The sequence below is a fragment of the Hyla sarda genome, unplaced genomic scaffold (genome assembly GCF_029499605.1).
Source record: "Hyla sarda isolate aHylSar1 unplaced genomic scaffold, aHylSar1.hap1 scaffold_799, whole genome shotgun sequence".
Taxonomy (NCBI): Eukaryota; Metazoa; Chordata; class Amphibia; order Anura; family Hylidae; genus Hyla; species Hyla sarda.
The window spans coordinates 136,435-162,012 of NW_026610824.1; the positions used below are offsets into that span (position 1 = coordinate 136,435).

General features: G+C 46.2%; 11 non-coding genes across 11 annotated transcripts; all 11 read right to left on the reverse strand.

Annotated features, from left to right (window-relative positions):
* Positions 1 to 1,769: 1,769 nt before the first annotated feature.
* On the reverse strand, positions 1,770 to 1,960 carry LOC130346703 (U2 spliceosomal RNA). The gene has a single exon (XR_008884862.1). It is a non-coding gene; the product is annotated as a U2 spliceosomal RNA (small nuclear RNA).
* Positions 1,961 to 4,062: 2,102 nt separating this feature from the next.
* Positions 4,063 to 4,253, reverse strand: LOC130346705 (U2 spliceosomal RNA). The gene has a single exon (XR_008884863.1). It is a non-coding gene; the product is annotated as a U2 spliceosomal RNA (small nuclear RNA).
* Positions 4,254 to 6,326: 2,073 nt separating this feature from the next.
* LOC130346707 (U2 spliceosomal RNA) lies at positions 6,327 to 6,517 on the reverse strand. Its single transcript, XR_008884865.1, has one exon. It is a non-coding gene; the product is annotated as a U2 spliceosomal RNA (small nuclear RNA).
* Positions 6,518 to 8,633: 2,116 nt separating this feature from the next.
* On the reverse strand, positions 8,634 to 8,824 carry LOC130346708 (U2 spliceosomal RNA). Its single transcript, XR_008884866.1, has one exon. It is a non-coding gene; the product is annotated as a U2 spliceosomal RNA (small nuclear RNA).
* A 2,074-nt stretch (positions 8,825 to 10,898) lies between these two features.
* Positions 10,899 to 11,089, reverse strand: LOC130346709 (U2 spliceosomal RNA). Its single transcript, XR_008884867.1, has one exon. It is a non-coding gene; the product is annotated as a U2 spliceosomal RNA (small nuclear RNA).
* Positions 11,090 to 13,164: 2,075 nt separating this feature from the next.
* On the reverse strand, positions 13,165 to 13,355 carry LOC130346710 (U2 spliceosomal RNA). The gene has a single exon (XR_008884868.1). It is a non-coding gene; the product is annotated as a U2 spliceosomal RNA (small nuclear RNA).
* A 2,106-nt stretch (positions 13,356 to 15,461) lies between these two features.
* LOC130346711 (U2 spliceosomal RNA) lies at positions 15,462 to 15,652 on the reverse strand. The gene has a single exon (XR_008884869.1). It is a non-coding gene; the product is annotated as a U2 spliceosomal RNA (small nuclear RNA).
* Positions 15,653 to 17,741: 2,089 nt separating this feature from the next.
* On the reverse strand, positions 17,742 to 17,932 carry LOC130346642 (U2 spliceosomal RNA). Its single transcript, XR_008884809.1, has one exon. It is a non-coding gene; the product is annotated as a U2 spliceosomal RNA (small nuclear RNA).
* A 2,076-nt stretch (positions 17,933 to 20,008) lies between these two features.
* Positions 20,009 to 20,199, reverse strand: LOC130346643 (U2 spliceosomal RNA). Its single transcript, XR_008884810.1, has one exon. It is a non-coding gene; the product is annotated as a U2 spliceosomal RNA (small nuclear RNA).
* Positions 20,200 to 22,287: 2,088 nt separating this feature from the next.
* On the reverse strand, positions 22,288 to 22,478 carry LOC130346644 (U2 spliceosomal RNA). Its single transcript, XR_008884811.1, has one exon. It is a non-coding gene; the product is annotated as a U2 spliceosomal RNA (small nuclear RNA).
* A 2,070-nt stretch (positions 22,479 to 24,548) lies between these two features.
* LOC130346645 (U2 spliceosomal RNA) lies at positions 24,549 to 24,739 on the reverse strand. Its single transcript, XR_008884812.1, has one exon. It is a non-coding gene; the product is annotated as a U2 spliceosomal RNA (small nuclear RNA).
* Between the last annotated feature and the right edge of the window lie 839 nt (positions 24,740 to 25,578).

The window sequence follows — 25,578 nt, forward strand, 5'->3', positions numbered from 1 at the left end:
CTCCCTTTGTTGCCTGCAGATGCCTCCTTGGCTGTCCCCAAACGGTATCAAACCAACACCCACGGGAAGCTGTAAGCATAGAGGACATGCCTGCACCCCATTGGACTTACCTGTGTGGGTTAAACCCGGGTTATTTGACAACCTATGGCGGTGATGGTTCTGCTCAGGCAGAGCAGTGCTGATGCTCCTCATAAAGCTGTCGCTGCTGTGAAGGTTCTAGGTGACATCACAAATCCCTATGGTTACATACACAACAAAGCTGGGTTGTTGTTGTTTACACTCTGCAAGGCCTGTGGAAGTGAGTGACATCATAGCACTGTAGTTCTGAGGGTTCTAGATGGATGCAACAATCTCCTGTTGCTTCTATGAAGGCCATAATAGACGACATCACCAAACAGCTCCATAGTCACATACACAGCAAAGGAGAGATGTTGTTTACACCTAGTGATGTCAGTGGTATTGAGTGACATCACAGCACAGTGCTAAGGCTCCTGGGCCTGGACACAGCAGCGGCTGCAATATCTCAACGGAGAATACGTTTATATATATGTGTGTGTGTGCGCGTATATATATATATATATATATATATATATATATATTTCTCCGCCGAAATCACTTTTAAACCCATTTCCACCTTTTTTTCCCTTCTCTTCCTCTTACTTTTTTTTCACGTTTTTTTACGTTTTTCTCCTTTTTGCCTCTTTTCTGGGCGTATTATTCTTCTTTTTCTTCTTTTTTTTCGTCTAATGCATACCCCATCAGTGCAGCAATGCTTATTCAATACCGCCAGCAGATGGAGACACTGGGGGATAATTTTCTAAGGATTTATACTGATTTTTCCTGTCTGAATTTGTCGCACAGAAAGTTGCAGGCCAAATATGTGTGACATTTCTGCGACTTTAGCTTCTAGAGCATTTTTACAACATTATACATAGGTGCTGAATACATAAAAAGCGACTGTTCAGCGACAGACAAGTCGCATCGGCTGAAAGTAGGCCAGAATGTCAGTCCATCCATGTTGGAGCAGGTTTAGATACAGTCTAAAGCATAGATCTCAAAGTCTGTGCACAGAATTTAGCAAGGGCCTCGCACCTTCTGATGCATCAGGTAGGTGCACAATAGCATAGCCTAACCCTCTGTACTTTGGTCTATATTGATGCGGGACATAGACAGCCAGCTGATGACCAATCCATTAGTGCAATGGATGGCTGGAAGCATTTGTCTTTGCCTTTGCAATACCACAGAAGCAATGCATGGTCAATGTACAGCAATGACACACCTGTGTGAACAGCCAGGAGACCCCCCCCCCATGTTATGTTACATAGTTACATAGTTAGTACGGTCGAAAAAAGACATATGTCCATCAAGTTCAACCAGGGAATTAAGGGGTAGGGGTGTGGCGCGATATTGGGGAAGGGATGACATTTTATATTTCTTCATAAGCATTCATCTTATTTTGTCAATTAGGAACATTCAGCACCCACCCGCTATCAAGGCAGCTGCCTATCATGTCATGCCCTACCTGCACAGGTGTGCTGGCTACTCAAATGATCCAATTAAGGAGGCCATTTAGTCAGCAGCAGCAGAAGTCCTGTGCCTGGACGCTCCAACAGCGGCCAGACACAAGCAGAAGCAGAAGCAGCAGCAGCACCACCTTTTGTTTTTTGGCTGCAGCAGCAGCAGCAGCAAGGCCCACAGGGCTGGCTAGCTGGCTAGCCAGCAAGCAGGTAGCAATGAAAGTAGGAATCTTTCTTTTTAACCCTGTAAGGGGGTGGTGCACTGTACCCGAAGATACTGCCATATCGGGTCAATGCATAGGGCGACGGAAGCAAGCTTCGAAATCGGCCCCCGTTCTCAAAAATCCATTTAATATATGGTCCCCAGATAGGGGACGTATCAGATATTAAACTGATAAGAACAGATACTACACTTGATCTTAGCCAAAAGGCCGAGAAGCGATAACCGTGAAAGGGGCGGGCCCAACAAGGTCCCCTTCATGGGCACTATCACTGCTTGCTGTCAGGGAGGCTGCCAGACAATTTTCCATGCACACTCTGGGCTGGGGGGCAGTCAACCACCAGTACACACAGCAGAACCTAAACCCATACCATTATTGCTAAGCAGCAAGACAGGGGCCCATTGCACTCCCACGGGGCCTTTTTAAATGCAATCCATAACCCGGATTTGCCAGGAACCCTTCTTACTCCTCCTACTTGCATGTGACACTGGGCTTAGGATCTGCATAGGAAACACACACACAAGCACACACCTACCTTTGTTGCCTGCAGATGCCTCCTTGGCTGTCCCCAAACGGTATCAAACCAACACCCACGGGAAGCTGTAAGCATAGAGGACATGCCTGCACCCCATTGGACTTACCTGTGTGGGTTAAACCCGGGTTATTTGACAACCTATGGCGGTGATGGTTCTGCTCAGGCAGAGCAGTGCTGATGCTCCTCATAAAGCTGTCGCTGCTGTGAAGGTTCTAGGTGACATCACAAATCCCTATGGTTACATACACAACAAAGCTGGGTTGTTGTTGTTTACACTCTGCAAGGCCTGTGGAAGTGAGTGACATCATAGCACTGTAGTTCTGAGGGTTCTAGATGGATGCAACAATCTCCTGTTGCTTCTATGAAGGCCATAATAGACGACATCACCAAACAGCTCCATAGTCACATACACAGCAAAGGAGAGATGTTGTTTACACCTAGTGATGTCAGTGGTATTGAGTGACATCACAGCACAGTGCTAAGGCTCCTGGGCCTGGACACAGCAGCGGCTGCAATATCTCAACGGAGAATACGTTTATATATATGTGTGTGTGTGCGCGTATATATATATATATATATATATATATATATATATATATATATATATATATATATATTTCTCCGCCGAAATCACTTTTAAACCCATTTCCACCTTTTTTTCCCTTCTCTTCCTCTTACTTTTTTTTCACGTTTTTTTACGTTTTTCTCCTTTTCGCCTCTTTTCTGGGCGTATTATTCTTCTTTTTCTTCTTTTTTTTCGTCTAATGCATACCCCATCAGTGCAGCAATGCTTATTCAATACCGCCAGCAGATGGAGACACTGGGGGATAATTTTCTAAGGATTTATACTGATTTTTCCTGTCTGAATTTGTCGCACAGAAAGTTGCAGGCCAAATATGTGTGACATTTCTGCGACTTTAGCTTCTAGAGCATTTTTACAACATTATACATAGGTGCTGAATACATAAAAAGCGACTGTTCAGCGACAGACAAGTCGCATCGGCTGAAAGTAGGCCAGAATGTCAGTCCATGTTGGAGCAGGTTTAGATACAGTCTAAAGCATAGATCTCAAAGTCTGTGCACAGAATTTAGCAAGGGCCTCGCACCTTCTGATGCATCAGGTAGGTGCACAATAGCATAGCCTAACCCTCTGTACTTTGGTCTATATTGATGCGGGACATAGACAGCCAGCTGATGACCAATCCATTAGTGCAATGGATGGCTGGAAGCATTTGTCTTTGCCTTTGCAATACCACAGAAGCAATGCATGGTCAATGTACAGCAATGACACACCTGTGTGAACAGCCAGGAGACCCCCCCCCCCCCCCCATGTTATGTTACATAGTTACATAGTTAGTACGGTCGAAAAAAGACATATGTCCATCAAGTTCAACCAGGGAATTAAGGGGTAGGGGTGTGGCGCGATATTGGGGAAGGGATGAGATTTTATATTTCTTCATAAGCATTAATCTTATTTTGTCAATTAGGAACATTCAGCACCCACCCGCTATCAAGGCAGCTGCCTATCATGTCATGCCCTACCTGCACAGGTGTGCTGGCTACTCAAATGATCCAATTAAGGAGGCCATTTAGTCAGCAGCAGCAGAAGTCCTGTGCCTGGACGCTCCAACAGCGGCCAGACACAAGCAGAAGCAGAAGCAGCAGCAGCACCACCTTTTGTTTTTTGGCTGCAGCAGCAGCAGCAGCAAGGCCCACAGGGCTGGCTAGCTGGCTAGCCAGCAAGCAGGTAGCAATGAAAGTAGGAATCTTTCTTTTTAACCCTGTAAGGGGGTGGTGCACTGTACCCGAAGATACTGCCATATCGGGTCAATGCATAGGGCGACGGAAGCAAGCTTCGAAATCGGCCCCCGTTCTCAAAAATCCATTTAATATATGGTCCCCAGATAGGGGACGTATCAGATATTAAACTGATAAGAACAGATACTACACTTGATCTTAGCCAAAAGGCCGAGAAGCGATAACCGTGAAAGGGGCGGGCCCAACAAGGTCCCCTTCATGGGCACTATCACTGCTTGCTGTCAGGGAGGCTGCCAGACAATTTTCCATGCACACTCTGGGCTGGGGGGCAGTCAACCACCAGTACACACAGCAGAACCTAAACCCATACCATTATTGCTAAGCAGCAAGACAGGGGCCCATTGCACTCCCACGGGGCCTTTTTAAATGCAATCCATAACCCGGATTTGCCAGGAACCCTTCTTACTCCTCCTACTTGCATGTGACACTGGGCTTAGGATCTGCATAGGAAACACACACACAAGCACACACCTACCTTTGTTGCCTGCAGATGCCTCCTTGGCTGTCCCCAAACGGTATCAAACCAACACCCACGGGAAGCTGTAAGCATAGAGGACATGCCTGCACCCCATTGGACTTACCTGTGTGGGTTAAACCCGGGTTATTTGACAACCTATGGCGGTGATGGTTCTGCTCAGGCAGAGCAGTGCTGATGCTCCTCATAAAGCTGTCGCTGCTGTGAAGGTTCTAGGTGACATCACAAATCCCTATGGTTACATACACAACAAAGCTGGGTTGTTGTTGTTTACACTCTGCAAGGCCTGTGGAAGTGAGTGACATCATAGCACTGTAGTTCTGAGGGTTCTAGATGGATGCAACAATCTCCTGTTGCTTCTATGAAGGCCATAATAGACGACATCACCAAACAGCTCCATAGTCACATACACAGCAAAGGAGAGATGTTGTTTACACCTAGTGATGTCAGTGGTATTGAGTGACATCACAGCACAGTGCTAAGGCTCCTGGGCCTGGACACAGCAGCGGCTGCAATATCTCAACGGATAATACGTTTATATATATGTGTGTGTGTGCGCGTATATATATATATATATATATATATATATATATTTCTCCGCCGAAATCACTTTTAAACCCATTTCCACCTTTTTTTCCCTTCTCTTCCTCTTACTTTTTTTTCACGTTTTTTTACGTTTTTCTCCTTTTCGCCTCTTTTCTGGGCGTATTATTCTTCTTTTTCTTCTTTTTTTTCGTCTAATGCATACCCCATCAGTGCAGCAATGCTTATTCAATACCGCCAGCAGATGGAGACACTGGGGGATAATTTTCTAAGGATTTATACTGATTTTTCCTGTCTGAATTTGTCGCACAGAAAGTTGCAGGCCAAATATGTGTGACATTTCTGCGACTTTAGCTTCTAGAGCATTTTTACAACATTATACATAGGTGCTGAATACATAAAAAGCGACTGTTCAGCGACAGACAAGTCGCATCGGCTGAAAGTAGGCCAGAATGTCAGTCCATGTTGGAGCAGGTTTAGATACAGTCTAAAGCATAGATCTCAAAGTCTGTGCACAGAATTTAGCAAGGGCCTCGCACCTTCTGATGCATCAGGTAGGTGCACAATAGCATAGCCTAACCCTCTGTACTTTGGTCTATATTGATGCGGGACATAGACAGCCAGCTGATGACCAATCCATTAGTGCAATGGATGGCTGGAAGCATTTGTCTTTGCCTTTGCAATACCACAGAAGCAATGCATGGTCAATGTACAGCAATGACACACCTGTGTGAACAGCCAGGAGACCCCCCCCCCCATGTTATGTTACATAGTTACATAGTTAGTACGGTCGAAAAAAGACATATGTCCATCAAGTTCAACCAGGGAATTAAGGGGTAGGGGTGTGGCGCGATATTGGGGAAGGGATGAGATTTTATATTTCTTCATAAGCATTAATCTTATTTTGTCAATTAGGAACATTCAGCACCCACCCGCTATCAAGGCAGCTGCCTATCATGTCATGCCCTACCTGCACAGGTGTGCTGGCTACTCAAATGATCCAATTAAGGAGGCCATTTAGTCAGCAGCAGCAGAAGTCCTGTGCCTGGACGCTCCAACAGCGGCCAGACACAAGCAGAAGCAGAAGCAGCAGCAGCACCACCTTTTGTTTTTTGGCTGCAGCAGCAGCAGCAGCAAGGCCCACAGGGCTGGCTAGCTGGCTAGCCAGCAAGCAGGTAGCAATGAAAGTAGGAATCTTTCTTTTTAACCCTGTAAGGGGGTGGTGCACTGTACCCGAAGATACTGCCATATCGGGTCAATGCATAGGGCGACGGAAGCAAGCTTCGAAATCGGCCCCCGTTCTCAAAAATCCATTTAATATATGGTCCCCAGATAGGGGACGTATCAGATATTAAACTGATAAGAACAGATACTACACTTGATCTTAGCCAAAAGGCCGAGAAGCGATAACCGTGAAAGGGGCGGGCCCAACAAGGTCCCCTTCATGGGCACTATCACTGCTTGCTGTCAGGGAGGCTGCCAGACAATTTTCCATGCACACTCTGGGCTGGGGGGCAGTCAACCACCAGTACACACAGCAGAACCTAAACCCATACCATTATTGCTAAGCAGCAAGACAGGGGCCCATTGCACTCCCACGGGGCCTTTTTAAATGCAATCCATAACCCGGATTTGCCAGGAACCCTTCTTACTCCTCCTACTTGCATGTGACACTGGGCTTAGGATCTGCATAGGAAACACACACACAAGCACACACCTACCTTTGTTGCCTGCAGATGCCTCCTTGGCTGTCCCCAAACGGTATCAAACCAACACCCACGGGAAGCTGTAAGCATAGAGGACATGCCTGCACCCCATTGGACTTACCTGTGTGGGTTAAACCCGGGTTATTTGACAACCTATGGCGGTGATGGTTCTGCTCAGGCAGAGCAGTGCTGATGCTCCTCATAAAGCTGTCGCTGCTGTGAAGGTTCTAGGTGACATCACAAATCCCTATGGTTACATACACAACAAAGCTGGGTTGTTGTTGTTTACACTCTGCAAGGCCTGTGGAAGTGAGTGACATCATAGCACTGTAGTTCTGAGGGTTCAAGATGGATGCAACAATCTCCTGTTGCTTCTATGAAGGCCATAATAGACGACATCACCAAACAGCTCCATAGTCACATACACAGCAAAGGAGAGATGTTGTTTACACCTAGTGATGTCAGTGGTATTGAGTGACATCACAGCACAGTGCTAAGGCTCCTGGGCCTGGACACAGCAGCGGCTGCAATATCTCAACGGAGAATACGTTTATATATATGTGTGTGTGTGCGCGTATATATATATATATATATATATATATATATATATATATATATATATATATATATATATATATTTCTCCGCCGAAATCACTTTTAAACCCATTTCCACCTTTTTTTCCCTTCTCTTCCTCTTACTTTTTTTTCACGTTTTTTTACGTTTTTCTCCTTTTCGCCTCTTTTCTGGGCGTATTATTCTTCTTTTTCTTCTTTTTTTTCGTCTAATGCATACCCCATCAGTGCAGCAATGCTTATTCAATACCGCCAGCAGATGGAGACACTGGGGGATAATTTTCTAAGGATTTATACTGATTTTTCCTGTCTGAATTTGTCGCACAGAAAGTTGCAGGCCAAATATGTGTGACATTTCTGCGACTTTAGCTTCTAGAGCATTTTTACAACATTATACATAGGTGCTGAATACATAAAAAGCGACTGTTCAGCGACAGACAAGTCGCATCGGCTGAAAGTAGGCCAGAATGTCAGTCCATGTTGGAGCAGGTTTAGATACAGTCTAAAGCATAGATCTCAAAGTCTGTGCACAGAATTTAGCAAGGGCCTCGCACCTTCTGATGCATCAGGTAGGTGCACAATAGCATAGCCTAACCCTCTGTACTTTGGTCTATATTGATGCGGGACATAGACAGCCAGCTGATGACCAATCCATTAGTGCAATGGATGGCTGGAAGCATTTGTCTTTGCCTTTGCAATACCACAGAAGCAATGCATGGTCAATGTACAGCAATGACACACCTGTGTGAACAGCCAGGAGACCCCCCCCCCCCATGTTATGTTACATAGTTACATAGTTAGTACGGTCGAAAAAAGACATATGTCCATCAAGTTCAACCAGGGAATTAAGGGGTAGGGGTGTGGCGCGATATTGGGGAAGGGATGAGATTTTATATTTCTTCATAAGCATTAATCTTATTTTGTCAATTAGGAACATTCAGCACCCACCCGCTATCAAGGCAGCTGCCTATCATGTCATGCCCTACCTGCACAGGTGTGCTGGCTACTCAAATGATCCAATTAAGGAGGCCATTTAGTCAGCAGCAGCAGAAGTCCTGTGCCTGGACGCTCCAACAGCGGCCAGACACAAGCAGAAGCAGAAGCAGCAGCAGCACCACCTTTTGTTTTTTGGCTGCAGCAGCAGCAGCAGCAGCAGCAGCAGCAAGGCCCACAGGGCTGGCTAGCTGGCTAGCCAGCAAGCAGGTAGCAATGAAAGTAGGAATCTTTCTTTTTAACCCTGTAAGGGGGTGGTGCACTGTACCCGAAGATACTGCCATATCGGGTCAATGCATAGGGCGACGGAAGCAAGCTTCGAAATCGGCCCCCGTTCTCAAAAATCCATTTAATATATGGTCCCCAGATAGGGGACGTATCAGATATTAAACTGATAAGAACAGATACTACACTTGATCTTAGCCAAAAGGCCGAGAAGCGATAACCGTGAAAGGGGCGGGCCCAACAAGGTCCCCTTCATGGGCACTATCACTGCTTGCTGTCAGGGAGGCTGCCAGACAATTTTCCATGCACACTCTGGGCTGGGGGGCAGTCAACCACCAGTACACACAGCAGAACCTAAACCCATACCATTATTGCTAAGCAGCAAGACAGGGGCCCATTGCACTCCCACGGGGCCTTTTTAAATGCAATCCATAACCCGGATTTGCCAGGAACCCTTCTTACTCCTCCTACTTGCATGTGACACTGGGCTTAGGATCTGCATAGGAAACACACACACAAGCACACACCTACCTTTGTTGCCTGCAGATGCCTCCTTGGCTGTCCCCAAACGGTATCAAACCAACACCCACGGGAAGCTGTAAGCATAGAGGACATGCCTGCACCCCATTGGACTTACCTGTGTGGGTTAAACCCGGGTTATTTGACAACCTATGGCGGTGATGGTTCTGCTCAGGCAGAGCAGTGCTGATGCTCCTCATAAAGCTGTCGCTGCTGTGAAGGTTCTAGGTGACATCACAAATCCCTATGGTTACATACACAACAAAGCTGGGTTGTTGTTGTTTACACTCTGCAAGGCCTGTGGAAGTGAGTGACATCATAGCACTGTAGTTCTGAGGGTTCTAGATGGATGCAACAATCTCCTGTTGCTTCTATGAAGGCCATAATAGACGACATCACCAAACAGCTCCATAGTCACATACACAGCAAAGGAGAGATGTTGTTTACACCTAGTGATGTCAGTGGTATTGAGTGACATCACAGCACAGTGCTAAGGCTCCTGGGCCTGGACACAGCAGCGGCTGCAATATCTCAACGGAGAATACGTTTATATATATGTGTGTGTGTGCGCGTATATATATATATATATATATATATATATATATATATATATATTTCTCCGCCGAAATCACTTTTAAACCCATTTCCACCTTTTTTTCCCTTCTCTTCCTCTTACTTTTTTTTCACGTTTTTTTACGTTTTTCTCCTTTTCGCCTCTTTTCTGGGCGTATTATTCTTCTTTTTCTTCTTTTTTTTCGTCTAATGCATACCCCATCAGTGCAGCAATGCTTATTCAATACCGCCAGCAGATGGAGACACTGGGGGATAATTTTCTAAGGATTTATACTGATTTTTCCTGTCTGAATTTGTCGCACAGAAAGTTGCAGGCCAAATATGTGTGACATTTCTGCGACTTTAGCTTCTAGAGCATTTTTACAACATTATACATAGGTGCTGAATACATAAAAAGCGACTGTTCAGCGACAGACAAGTCGCATCGGCTGAAAGTAGGCCAGAATGTCAGTCCATGTTGGAGCAGGTTTAGATACAGTCTAAAGCATAGATCTCAAAGTCTGTGCACAGAATTTAGCAAGGGCCTCGCACCTTCTGATGCATCAGGTAGGTGCACAATAGCATAGCCTAACCCTCTGTACTTTGGTCTATATTGATGCGGGACATAGACAGCCAGCTGATGACCAATCCATTAGGCTGGAAGCATTTGTCTTTGCCTTTGCAATACCACAGAAGCAATGCATGGTCAATGTACAGCAATGACACACCTGTGTGAACAGCCAGGAGACCCCCCCCCCCCCATGTTATGTTACATAGTTACATAGTTAGTACGGTCGAAAAAAGACATATGTCCATCAAGTTCAACCAGGGAATTAAGGGGTAGGGGTGTGGCGCGATATTGGGGAAGGGATGAGATTTTATATTTCTTCATAAGCATTAATCTTATTTTGTCAATTAGGAACATTCAGCACCCACCCGCTATCAAGGCAGCTGCCTATCATGTCATGCCCTACCTGCACAGGTGTGCTGGCTACTCAAATGATCCAATTAAGGAGGCCATTTAGTCAGCAGCAGCAGAAGTCCTGTGCCTGGACGCTCCAACAGCGGCCAGACACAAGCAGAAGCAGAAGCAGCAGCAGCACCACCTTTTGTTTTTTGGCTGCAGCAGCAGCAGCAGCAAGGCCCACAGGGCTGGCTAGCTGGCTAGCCAGCAAGCAGGTAGCAATGAAAGTAGGAATCTTTCTTTTTAACCCTGTAAGGGGGTGGTGCACTGTACCCGAAGATACTGCCATATCGGGTCAATGCATAGGGCGACGGAAGCAAGCTTCGAAATCGGCCCCCGTTCTCAAAAATCCATTTAATATATGGTCCCCAGATAGGGGACGTATCAGATATTAAACTGATAAGAACAGATACTACACTTGATCTTAGCCAAAAGGCCGAGAAGCGATAACCGTGAAAGGGGCGGGCCCAACAAGGTCCCCTTCATGGGCACTATCACTGCTTGCTGTCAGGGAGGCTGCCAGACAATTTTCCATGCACACTCTGGGCTGGGGGGCAGTCAACCACCAGTACACACAGCAGAACCTAAACCCATACCATTATTGCTAAGCAGCAAGACAGGGGCCCATTGCACTCCCACGGGGCCTTTTTAAATGCAATCCATAACCCGGATTTGCCAGGAACCCTTCTTACTCCTCCTACTTGCATGTGACACTGGGCTTAGGATCTGCATAGGAAACACACACACAAGCACACACCTCCCTTTGTTGCCTGCAGATGCCTCCTTGGCTGTCCCCAAACGGTATCAAACCAACACCCACGGGAAGCTGTAAGCATAGAGGACATGCCTGCACCCCATTGGACTTACCTGTGTGGGTTAAACCCGGGTTATTTGACAACCTATGGCGGTGATGGTTCTGCTCAGGCAGAGCAGTGCTGATGCTCCTCATAAAGCTGTCGCTGCTGTGAAGGTTCTAGGTGACATCACAAATCCCTATGGTTACATACACAACAAAGCTGGGTTGTTGTTGTTTACACTCTGCAAGGCCTGTGGAAGTGAGTGACATCATAGCACTGTAGTTCTGAGGGTTCTAGATGGATGCAACAATCTCCTGTTGCTTCTATGAAGGCCATAATAGACGACATCACCAAACAGCTCCATAGTCACATACACAGCAAAGGAGAGATGTTGTTTACACCTAGTGATGTCAGTGGTATTGAGTGACATCACAGCACAGTGCTAAGGCTCCTGGGCCTGGACACAGCAGCGGCTGCAATATCTCAACGGAGAATACGTTTATATATATGTGTGTGTGTGCGCGTATATATATATATATATATATATATATATATATATTTCTCCGCCGAAATCACTTTTAAACCCATTTCCACCTTTTTTTCCCTTCTCTTCCTCTTACTTTTTTTTCACGTTTTTTTACGTTTTTCTCCTTTTCGCCTCTTTTCTGGGCGTATTATTCTTCTTTTTCTTCTTTTTTTTCGTCTAATGCATACCCCATCAGTGCAGCAATGCTTATTCAATACCGCCAGCAGATGGAGACACTGGGGGATAATTTTCTAAGGATTTATACTGATTTTTCCTGTCTGAATTTGTCGCACAGAAAGTTGCAGGCCAAATATGTGTGACATTTCTGCGACTTTAGCTTCTAGAGCATTTTTACAACATTATACATAGGTGCTGAATACATAAAAAGCGACTGTTCAGCGACAGACAAGTCGCATCGGCTGAAAGTAGGCCAGAATGTCAGTCCATGTTGGAGCAGGTTTAGATACAGTCTAAAGCATAGATCTCAAAGTCTGTGCACAGAATTTAGCAAGGGCCTCGCACCTTCTGATGCATCAGGTAGGTGCACAATAGCATAGCCTAACCCTCTGTACTTTGGTCTATATTGATGCGGGACATAGACAGCCAGCTGATGACCAATCCATTAGTGCAATGGATGGCTGGAAGCATTTGTCTTTGCCTTTGCAATACCACAGAAGCAATGCATGGTCAATGTACAGCAATGACACACCTGTGTGAACAGCCAGGAGACCCCCCCCCCCATGTTATGTTACATAGTTACATAGTTAGTACGGTCGAAAAAAGACATATGTCCATCAAGTTCAACCAGGGAATTAAGGGGTAGGGGTGTGGCGCGATATTGGGGAAGGGATGAGATTTTATATTTCTTCATAAGCATTAATCTTATTTTGTCAATTAGGAACATTCAGCACCCACCCGCTATCAAGGCAGCTGCCTATCATGTCATGCCCTACCTGCACAGGTGTGCTGGCTACTCAAATGATCCAATTAAGGAGGCCATTTAGTCAGCAGCAGCAGAAGTCCTGTGCCTGGACGCTCCAACAGCGGCCAGACACAAGCAGAAGCAGAAGCAGCAGCAGCACCACCTTTTGTTTTTTGGCTGCAGCAGCAGCAGCAGCAAGGCCCACAGGGCTGGCTAGCTGGCTAGCCAGCAAGCAGGTAGCAATGAAAGTAGGAATCTTTCTTTTTAACCCTGTAAGGGGGTGGTGCACTGTACCCGAAGATACTGCCATATCGGGTCAATGCATAGGGCGACGGAAGCAAGCTTCGAAATCGGCCCCCGTTCTCAAAAATCCATTTAATATATGGTCCCCAGATAGGGGACGTATCAGATATTAAACTGATAAGAACAGATACTACACTTGATCTTAGCCAAAAGGCCGAGAAGCGATAACCGTGAAAGGGGCGGGCCCAACAAGGTCCCCTTCATGGGCACTATCACTGCTTGCTGTCAGGGAGGCTGCCAGACAATTTTCCATGCACACTCTGGGCTGGGGGGCAGTCAACCACCAGTACACACAGCAGAACCTAAACCCATACCATTATTGCTAAGCAGCAAGACAGGGGCCCATTGCACTCCCACGGGGCCTTTTTAAATGCAATCCATAACCCGGATTTGCCAGGAACCCTTCTTACTCCTCCTACTTGCATGTGACACTGGGCTTAGGATCTGCATAGGAAACACACACACAAGCACACACCTACCTTTGTTGCCTGCAGATGCCTCCTTGGCTGTCCCCAAACGGTATCAAACCAACACCCACGGGAAGCTGTAAGCATAGAGGACATGCCTGCACCCCATTGGACTTACCTGTGTGGGTTAAACCCGGGTTATTTGACAACCTATGGCGGTGATGGTTCTGCTCAGGCAGAGCAGTGCTGATGCTCCTCATAAAGCTGTCGCTGCTGTGAAGGTTCTAGGTGACATCACAAATCCCTATGGTTACATACACAACAAAGCTGGGTTGTTGTTGTTTACACTCTGCAAGGCCTGTGGAAGTGAGTGACATCATAGCACTGTAGTTCTGAGGGTTCAAGATGGATGCAACAATCTCCTGTTGCTTCTATGAAGGCCATAATAGACGACATCACCAAACAGCTCCATAGTCACATACACAGCAAAGGAGAGATGTTGTTTACACCTAGTGATGTCAGTGGTATTGAGTGACATCACAGCACAGTGCTAAGGCTCCTGGGCCTGGACACAGCAGCGGCTGCAATATCTCAACGGAGAATACGTTTATATATATGTGTGTGTGTGCGCGTATATATATATATATATATATATATATATATATATATATATATATATATATATTTCTCCGCCGAAATCACTTTTAAACCCATTTCCACCTTTTTTTCCCTTCTCTTCCTCTTACTTTTTTTTCACGTTTTTTTACGTTTTTCTCCTTTTCGCCTCTTTTCTGGGCGTATTATTCTTCTTTTTCTTCTTTTTTTTCGTCTAATGCATACCCCATCAGTGCAGCAATGCTTATTCAATACCGCCAGCAGATGGAGACACTGGGGGATAATTTTCTAAGGATTTATACTGATTTTTCCTGTCTGAATTTGTCGCACAGAAAGTTGCAGGCCAAATATGTGTGACATTTCTGCGACTTTAGCTTCTAGAGCATTTTTACAACATTATACATAGGTGCTGAATACATAAAAAGCGACTGTTCAGCGACAGACAAGTCGCATCGGCTGAAAGTAGGCCAGAATGTCAGTCCATGTTGGAGCAGGTTTAGATACAGTCTAAAGCATAGATCTCAAAGTCTGTGCACAGAATTTAGCAAGGGCCTCGCACCTTCTGATGCATCAGGTAGGTGCACAATAGCATAGCCTAACCCTCTGTACTTTGGTCTATATTGATGCGGGACATAGACAGCCAGCTGATGACCAATCCATTAGTGCAATGGATGGCTGGAAGCATTTGTCTTTGCCTTTGCAATACCACAGAAGCAATGCATGGTCAATGTACAGCAATGACACACCTGTGTGAACAGCCAGGAGACCCCCCCCCCCCATGTTATGTTACATAGTTACATAGTTAGTACGGTCGAAAAAAGACATATGTCCATCAAGTTCAACCAGGGAATTAAGGGGTAGGGGTGTGGCGCGATATTGGGGAAGGGATGAGATTTTATATTTCTTCATAAGCATTAATCTTATTTTGTCAATTAGGAACATTCAGCACCCACCCGCTATCAAGGCAGCTGCCTATCATGTCATGCCCTACCTGCACAGGTGTGCTGGCTACTCAAATGATCCAATTAAGGAGGCCATTTAGTCAGCAGCAGCAGAAGTCCTGTGCCTGGACGCTCCAACAGCGGCCAGACACAAGCAGAAGCAGAAGCAGCAGCAGCACCACCTTTTGTTTTTTGGCTGCAGCAGCAGCAGCAGCAGCAGCAGCAGCAAGGCCCACAGGGCTGGCTAGCTGGCTAGCCAGCAAGCAGGTAGCAATGAAAGTAGGAATCTTTCTTTTTAACCCTGTAAGGGGGTGGTGCACTGTACCCGAAGATACTGCCATATCGGGTCAATGCATAGGGCGACGGAAGCAAGCTTCGAAATCGGCCCCCGTTCTCAAAAATCCATTTAATATATGGTCCCCAGATAGGGGACGTATCAGATATTAAACTGATAAGAACAGATACTACACTTGATCTTAGCCAAAAGGCCGAGAAGCGATAACCGTGAAAGGGGCGGGCCCAACAAGGTCCCCTTCATGGGCACTATCACTGCTTGCTGTCAGGGAGGCTGCCAGACAATTTTCCATGCACACTCTGGGCTGGGGGGCAGTCAACCACCAGTACACACAGCAGAACCTAAACCCATACCATTATTGCTAAGCAGCAAGACAGGGGCCCATTGCACTCCCACGGGGCCTTTTTAAATGCAATCCATAACCCGGATTTGCCAGGAACCCTTCTTACTCCTCCTACTTGCATGTGACACTGGGCTTAGGATCTGCATAGGAAACACACACACAAGCACACACCTACCTTTGTTGCCTGCAGATGCCTCCTTGGCTGTCCCCAAACGGTATCAAACCAACACCCACGGGAAGCTGTAAGCATAGAGGACATGCCTGCACCCCATTGGACTTACCTGTGTGGGTTAAACCCGGGTTATTTGACAACCTATGGCGGTGATGGTTCTGCTCAGGCAGAGCAGTGCTGATGCTCCTCATAAAGCTGTCGCTGCTGTGAAGGTTCTAGGTGACATCACAAATCCCTATGGTTACATACACAACAAAGCTGGGTTGTTGTTGTTTACACTCTGCAAGGCCTGTGGAAGTGAGTGACATCATAGCACTGTAGTTCTGAGGGTTCTAGATGGATGCAACAATCTCCTGTTGCTTCTATGAAGGCCATAATAGACGACATCACCAAACAGCTCCATAGTCACATACACAGCAAAGGAGAGATGTTGTTTACACCTAGTGATGTCAGTGGTATTGAGTGACATCACAGCACAGTGCTAAGGCTCCTGGGCCTGGACACAGCAGCGGCTGCAATATCTCAACGGAGAATACGTTTATATATATGTGTGTGTGTGCGCGTATATATATATATATATATATATATATATATATATATATATATATATTTCTCCGCCGAAATCACTTTTAAACCCATTTCCACCTTTTTTTCCCTTCTCTTCCTCTTACTTTTTTTTCACGTTTTTTTACGTTTTTCTCCTTTTCGCCTCTTTTCTGGGCGTATTATTCTTCTTTTTCTTCTTTTTTTTCGTCTAATGCATACCCCATCAGTGCAGCAATGCTTATTCAATACCGCCAGCAGATGGAGACACTGGGGGATAATTTTCTAAGGATTTATACTGATTTTTCCTGTCTGAATTTGTCGCACAGAAAGTTGCAGGCCAAATATGTGTGACATTTCTGCGACTTTAGCTTCTAGAGCATTTTTACAACATTATACATAGGTGCTGAATACATAAAAAGCGACTGTTCAGCGACAGACAAGTCGCATCGGCTGAAAGTAGGCCAGAATGTCAGTCCATGTTGGAGCAGGTTTAGATACAGTCTAAAGCATAGATCTCAAAGTCTGTGCACAGAATTTAGCAAGGGCCTCGCACCTTCTGATGCATCAGGTAGGTGCACAATAGCATAGCCTAACCCTCTGTACTTTGGTCTATATTGATGCGGGACATAGACAGCCAGCTGATGACCAATCCATTAGTGCAATGGATGGCTGGAAGCATTTGTCTTTGCCTTTGCAATACCACAGAAGCAATGCATGGTCAATGTACAGCAATGACACACCTGTGTGAACAGCCAGGAGACCCCCCCCCCCCCATGTTATGTTACATAGTTACATAGTTAGTACGGTCGAAAAAAGACATATGTCCATCAAGTTCAACCAGGGAATTAAGGGGTAGGGGTGTGGCGCGATATTGGGGAAGGGATGAGATTTTATATTTCTTCATAAGCATTAATCTTATTTTGTCAATTAGGAACATTCAGCACCCACCCGCTATCAAGGCAGCTGCCTATCATGTCATGCCCTACCTGCACAGGTGTGCTGGCTACTCAAATGATCCAATTAAGGAGGCCATTTAGTCAGCAGCAGCAGAAGTCCTGTGCCTGGACGCTCCAACAGCGGCCAGACACAAGCAGAAGCAGAAGCAGCAGCAGCACCACCTTTTGTTTTTTGGCTGCAGCAGCAGCAGCAGCAAGGCCCACAGGGCTGGCTAGCTGGCTAGCCAGCAAGCAGGTAGCAATGAAAGTAGGAATCTTTCTTTTTAACCCTGTAAGGGGGTGGTGCACTGTACCCGAAGATACTGCCATATCGGGTCAATGCATAGGGCGACGGAAGCAAGCTTCGAAATCGGCCCCCGTTCTCAAAAATCCATTTAATATATGGTCCCCAGATAGGGGACGTATCAGATATTAAACTGATAAGAACAGATACTACACTTGATCTTAGCCAAAAGGCCGAGAAGCGATAACCGTGAAAGGGGCGGGCCCAACAAGGTCCCCTTCATGGGCACTATCACTGCTTGCTGTCAGGGAGGCTGCCAGACAATTTTCCATGCACACTCTGGGCTGGGGGGCAGTCAACCACCAGTACACACAGCAGAACCTAAACCCATACCATTATTGCTAAGCAGCAAGACAGGGGCCCATTGCACTCCCACGGGGCCTTTTTAAATGCAATCCATAACCCGGATTTGCCAGGAACCCTTCTTACTCCTCCTACTTGCATGTGACACTGGGCTTAGGATCTGCATAGGAAACACACACACAAGCACACACCTCCCTTTGTTGCCTGCAGATGCCTCCTTGGCTGTCCCCAAACGGTATCAAACCAACACCCACGGGAAGCTGTAAGCATAGAGGACATGCCTGCACCCCATTGGACTTACCTGTGTGGGTTAAACCCGGGTTATTTGACAACCTATGGCGGTGATGGTTCTGCTCAGGCAGAGCAGTGCTGATGCTCCTCATAAAGCTGTCGCTGCTGTGAAGGTTCTAGGTGACATCACAAATCCCTATGGTTACATACACAACAAAGCTGGGTTGTTGTTGTTTACACTCTGCAAGGCCTGTGGAAGTGAGTGACATCATAGCACTGTAGTTCTGAGGGTTCTAGATGGATGCAACAATCTCCTGTTGCTTCTATGAAGGCCATAATAGACGACATCACCAAACAGCTCCATAGTCACATACACAGCAAAGGAGAGATGTTGTTTACACCTAGTGATGTCAGTGGTATTGAGTGACATCACAGCACAGTGCTAAGGCTCCTGGGCCTGGACACAGCAGCGGCTGCAATATCTCAACGGAGAATACGTTTATATATATGTGTGTGTGTGCGCGTATATATATATATATATATATATATATATATATATATTTCTCCGCCGAAATCACTTTTAAACCCATTTCCACCTTTTTTTCCCTTCTCTTCCTCTTACTTTTTTTTCACGTTTTTTTACGTTTTTCTCCTTTTTGCCTCTTTTCTGGGCGTATTATTCTTCTTTTTCTTCTTTTTTTTCGTCTAATGCATACCCCATCAGTGCAGCAATGCTTATTCAATACCGCCAGCAGATGGAGACACTGGGGGATAATTTTCTAAGGATTTATACTGATTTTTCCTGTCTGAATTTGTCGCACAGAAAGTTGCAGGCCAAATATGTGTGACATTTCTGCGACTTTAGCTTCTAGAGCATTTTTACAACATTATACATAGGTGCTGAATACATAAAAAGCGACTGTTCAGCGACAGACAAGTCGCATCGGCTGAAAGTAGGCCAGAATGTCAGTCCATGTTGGAGCAGGTTTAGATACAGTCTAAAGCATAGATCTCAAAGTCTGTGCACAGAATTTAGCAAGGGCCTCGCACCTTCTGATGCATCAGGTAGGTGCACAATAGCATAGCCTAACCCTCTGTACTTTGGTCTATATTGATGCGGGACATAGACAGCCAGCTGATGACCAATCCATTAGTGCAATGGATGGCTGGAAGCATTTGTCTTTGCCTTTGCAATACCACAGAAGCAATGCATGGTCAATGTACAGCAATGACACACCTGTGTGAACAGCCAGGAGACCCCCCCCCCATGTTATGTTACATAGTTACATAGTTAGTACGGTCGAAAAAAGACATATGTCCATCAAGTTCAACCAGGGAATTAAGGGGTAGGGGTGTGGCGCGATATTGGGGAAGGGATGAGATTTTATATTTCTTCATAAGCATTCATCTTATTTTGTCAATTAGGAACATTCAGCACCCACCCGCTATCAAGGCAGCTGCCTATCATGTCATGCCCTACCTGCACAGGTGTGCTGGCTACTCAAATGATCCAATTAAGGAGGCCATTTAGTCAGCAGCAGCAGAAGTCCTGTGCCTGGACGCTCCAACAGCGGCCAGACACAAGCAGAAGCAGAAGCAGCAGCAGCACCACCTTTTGTTTTTTGGCTGCAGCAGCAGCAGCAGCAAGGCCCACAGGGCTGGCTAGCTGGCTAGCCAGCAAGCAGGTAGCAATGAAAGTAGGAATCTTTCTTTTTAACCCTGTAAGGGGGTGGTGCACTGTACCCGAAGATACTGCCATATCGGGTCAATGCATAGGGCGACGGAAGCAAGCTTCGAAATCGGCCCCCGTTCTCAAAAATCCATTTAATATATGGTCCCCAGATAGGGGACGTATCAGATATTAAACTGATAAGAACAGATACTACACTTGATCTTAGCCAAAAGGCCGAGAAGCGATAACCGTGAAAGGGGCGGGCCCAACAAGGTCCCCTTCATGGGCACTATCACTGCTTGCTGTCAGGGAGGCTGCCAGACAATTTTCCATGCACACTCTGGGCTGGGGGGCAGTCAACCACCAGTACACACAGCAGAACCTAAACCCATACCATTATTGCTAAGCAGCAAGACAGGGGCCCATTGCACTCCCACGGGGCCTTTTTAAATGCAATCCATAACCCGGATTTGCCAGGAACCCTTCTTACTCCTCCTACTTGCATGTGACACTGGGCTTAGGATCTGCATAGGAAACACACACACAAGCACACACCTACCTTTGTTGCCTGCAGATGCCTCCTTGGCTGTCCCCAAACGGTATCAAACCAACACCCACGGGAAGCTGTAAGCATAGAGGACATGCCTGCACCCCATTGGACTTACCTGTGTGGGTTAAACCCGGGTTATTTGACAACCTATGGCGGTGATGGTTCTGCTCAGGCAGAGCAGTGCTGATGCTCCTCATAAAGCTGTCGCTGCTGTGAAGGTTCTAGGTGACATCACAAATCCCTATGGTTACATACACAACAAAGCTGGGTTGTTGTTGTTTACACTCTGCAAGGCCTGTGGAAGTGAGTGACATCATAGCACTGTAGTTCTGAGGGTTCTAGATGGATGCAACAATCTCCTGTTGCTTCTATGAAGGCCATAATAGACGACATCACCAAACAGCTCCATAGTCACATACACAGCAAAGGAGAGATGTTGTTTACACCTAGTGATGTCAGTGGTATTGAGTGACATCACAGCACAGTGCTAAGGCTCCTGGGCCTGGACACAGCAGCGGCTGCAATATCTCAACGGAGAATACGTTTATATATATGTGTGTGTGTGCGCGTATATATATATATATATATATATATATATATATATATATATATTTCTCCGCCGAAATCACTTTTAAACCCATTTCCACCTTTTTTTCCCTTCTCTTCCTCTTACTTTTTTTTCACGTTTTTTTACGTTTTTCTCCTTTTCGCCTCTTTTCTGGGCGTATTATTCTTCTTTTTCTTCTTTTTTTTCGTCTAATGCATACCCCATCAGTGCAGCAATGCTTATTCAATACCGCCAGCAGATGGAGACACTGGGGGATAATTTTCTAAGGATTTATACTGATTTTTCCTGTCTGAATTTGTCGCACAGAAAGTTGCAGGCCAAATATGTGTGACATTTCTGCGACTTTAGCTTCTAGAGCATTTTTACAACATTATACATAGGTGCTGAATACATAAAAAGCGACTGTTCAGCGACAGACAAGTCGCATCGGCTGAAAGTAGGCCAGAATGTCAGTCCATGTTGGAGCAGGTTTAGATACAGTCTAAAGCATAGATCTCAAAGTCTGTGCACAGAATTTAGCAAGGGCCTCGCACCTTCTGATGCATCAGGTAGGTGCACAATAGCATAGCCTAACCCTCTGTACTTTGGTCTATATTGATGCGGGACATAGACAGCCAGCTGATGACCAATCCATTAGTGCAATGGATGGCTGGAAGCATTTGTCTTTGCCTTTGCAATACCACAGAAGCAATGCATGGTCAATGTACAGCAATGACACACCTGTGTGAACAGCCAGGAGACCCCCCCCCCCCCCCCATGTTATGTTACATAGTTACATAGTTAGTACGGTCGAAAAAAGACATATGTCCATCAAGTTCAACCAGGGAATTAAGGGGTAGGGGTGTGGCGCGATATTGGGGAAGGGATGAGATTTTATATTTCTTCATAAGCATTAATCTTATTTTGTCAATTAGGAACATTCAGCACCCACCCGCTATCAAGGCAGCTGCCTATCATGTCATGCCCTACCTGCACAGGTGTGCTGGCTACTCAAATGATCCAATTAAGGAGGCCATTTAGTCAGCAGCAGCAGAAGTCCTGTGCCTGGACGCTCCAACAGCGGCCAGACACAAGCAGAAGCAGAAGCAGCAGCAGCACCACCTTTTGTTTTTTGGCTGCAGCAGCAGCAGCAGCAAGGCCCACAGGGCTGGCTAGCTGGCTAGCCAGCAAGCAGGTAGCAATGAAAGTAGGAATCTTTCTTTTTAACCCTGTAAGGGGGTGGTGCACTGTACCCGAAGATACTGCCATATCGGGTCAATGCATAGGGCGACGGAAGCAAGCTTCGAAATCGGCCCCCGTTCTCAAAAATCCATTTAATATATGGTCCCCAGATAGGGGACGTATCAGATATTAAACTGATAAGAACAGATACTACACTTGATCTTAGCCAAAAGGCCGAGAAGCGATAACCGTGAAAGGGGCGGGCCCAACAAGGTCCCCTTCATGGGCACTATCACTGCTTGCTGTCAGGGAGGCTGCCAGACAATTTTCCATGCACACTCTGGGCTGGGGGGCAGTCAACCACCAGTACACACAGCAGAACCTAAACCCATACCATTATTGCTAAGCAGCAAGACAGGGGCCCATTGCACTCCCACGGGGCCTTTTTAAATGCAATCCATAACCCGGATTTGCCAGGAACCCTTCTTACTCCTCCTACTTGCATGTGACACTGGGCTTAGGATCTGCATAGGAAACACACACACAAGCACACACCTACCTTTGTTGCCTGCAGATGCCTCCTTGGCTGTCCCCAAACGGTATCAAACCAACACCCACGGGAAGCTGTAAGCATAGAGGACATGCCTGCACCCCATTGGACTTACCTGTGTGGGTTAAACCCGGGTTATTTGACAACCTATGGCGGTGATGGTTCTGCTCAGGCAGAGCAGTGCTGATGCTCCTCATAAAGCTGTCGCTGCTGTGAAGGTTCTAGGTGACATCACAAATCCCTATGGTTACATACACAACAAAGCTGGGTTGTTGTTGTTTACACTCTGCAAGGCCTGTGGAAGTGAGTGACATCATAGCACTGTAGTTCTGAGGGTTCTAGATGGATGCAACAATCTCCTGTTGCTTCTATGAAGGCCATAATAGACGACATCACCAAACAGCTCCATAGTCACATACACAGCAAAGGAGAGATGTTGTTTACACCTAGTGATGTCAGTGGTATTGAGTGACATCACAGCACAGTGCTAAGGCTCCTGGGCCTGGACACAGCAGCGGCTGCAATATCTCAACGGAGAATACGTTTATATATATGTGTGTGTGTGCGCGTATATATATATATATATATATATATATATATATTTCTCCGCCGAAATCACTTTTAAACCCATTTCCACCTTTTTTTCCCTTCTCTTCCTCTTACTTTTTTTTCACGTTTTTTTACGTTTTTCTCCTTTTCGCCTCTTTTCTCGTATTATTCTTCTTTTTCTTCTTTTTTTTCGTCTAATGCATACCCCATCAGTGCAGCAATGCTTATTCAATACCGCCAGCAGATGGAGACACTGGGGGATAATTTTCTAAGGATTTATACTGATTTTTCCTGTCTGAATTTGTCGCACAGAAAGTTGCAGGCCAAATATGTGTGACATTTCTGCGACTTTAGCTTCTAGAGCATTTTTACAACATTATACATAGGTGCTGAATACATAAAAAGCGACTGTTCAGCGACAGACAAGTCGCATCGGCTGAAAGTAGGCCAGAATGTCAGTCCATGTTGGAGCAGGTTTAGATACAGTCTAAAGCATAGATCTCAAAGTCTGTGCACAGAATTTAGCAAGGGCCTCGCACCTTCTGATGCATCAGGTAGGTGCACAATAGCATAGCCTAACCCTCTGTACTTTGGTCTATATTGATGCGGGACATAGACAGCCAGCTGATGACCAATCCATTAGTGCAATGGATGGCTGGAAGCATTTGTCTTTGCCTTTGCAATACCACAGAAGCAATGCATGGTCAATGTACAGCAATGACACACCTGTGTGAACAGCCAGGAGACCCCCCCCCCCATGTTATGTTACATAGTTACATAGTTAGTACGGTCGAAAAAAGACATATGTCCATCAAGTTCAACCAGGGAATTAAGGGGTAGGGGTGTGGCGCGATATTGGGGAAGGGATGAGATTTTATATTTCTTCATAAGCATTAATCTTATTTTGTCAATTAGGAACATTCAGCACCCACCCGCTATCAAGGCAGCTGCCTATCATGTCATGCCCTACCTGCACAGGTGTGCTGGCTACTCAAATGATCCAATTAAGGAGGCCATTTAGTCAGCAGCAGCAGAAGTCCTGTGCCTGGACGCTCCAACAGCGGCCAGACACAAGCAGAAGCAGAAGCAGCAGCAGCACCACCTTTTGTTTTTTGGCTGCAGCAGCAGCAGCAGCAAGGCCCACAGGGCTGGCTAGCTGGCTAGCCAGCAAGCAGGTAGCAATGAAAGTAGGAATCTTTCTTTTTAACCCTGTAAGGGGGTGGTGCACTGTACCCGAAGATACTGCCATATCGGGTCAATGCATAGGGCGACGGAAGCAAGCTTCGAAATCGGCCCCCGTTCTCAAAAATCCATTTAATATATGGTCCCCAGATAGGGGACGTATCAGATATTAAACTGATAAGAACAGATACTACACTTGATCTTAGCCAAAAGGCCGAGAAGCGATAACCGTGAAAGGGGCGGGCCCAACAAGGTCCCCTTCATGGGCACTATCACTGCTTGCTGTCAGGGAGGCTGCCAGACAATTTTCCATGCACACTCTGGGCTGGGGGGCAGTCAACCACCAGTACACACAGCAGAACCTAAACCCATACCATTATTGCTAAGCAGCAAGACAGGGGCCCATTGCACTCCCACGGGGCCTTTTTAAATGCAATCCATAACCCGGATTTGCCAGGAACCCTTCTTACTCCTCCTACTTGCATGTGACACTGGGCTTAGGATCTGCATAGGAAACACACACACAAGCACACACCTACCTTTGTTGCCTGCAGATGCCTCCTTGGCTGTCCCCAAACGGTATCAAACCAACACCCACGGGAAGCTGTAAGCATAGAGGACATGCCTGCACCCCATTGGACTTACCTGTGTGGGTTAAACCCGGGTTATTTGACAACCTATGGCGGTGATGGTTCTGCTCAGGCAGAGCAGTGCTGATGCTCCTCATAAAGCTGTCGCTGCTGTGAAGGTTCTAGGTGACATCACAAATCCCTATTGTTACATACACAACAAAGCTGGGTTGTTGTTGTTTACACTCTGCAAGGCCTGTGGAAGTGAGTGACATCATAGCACTGTAGTTCTGAGGGTTCTAGATGGATGCAACAATCTCCTGTTGCTTCTATGAAGGCCATAATAGACGACATCACCAAACAGCTCCATAGTCACATACACAGCAAAGGAGAGATGTTGTTTACACCTAGTGATGTCAGTGGTATTGAGTGACATCACAGCACAGTGCTAAGGCTCCTGGGCCTGGACACAGCAGCGGCTGCAATATCTCAACGG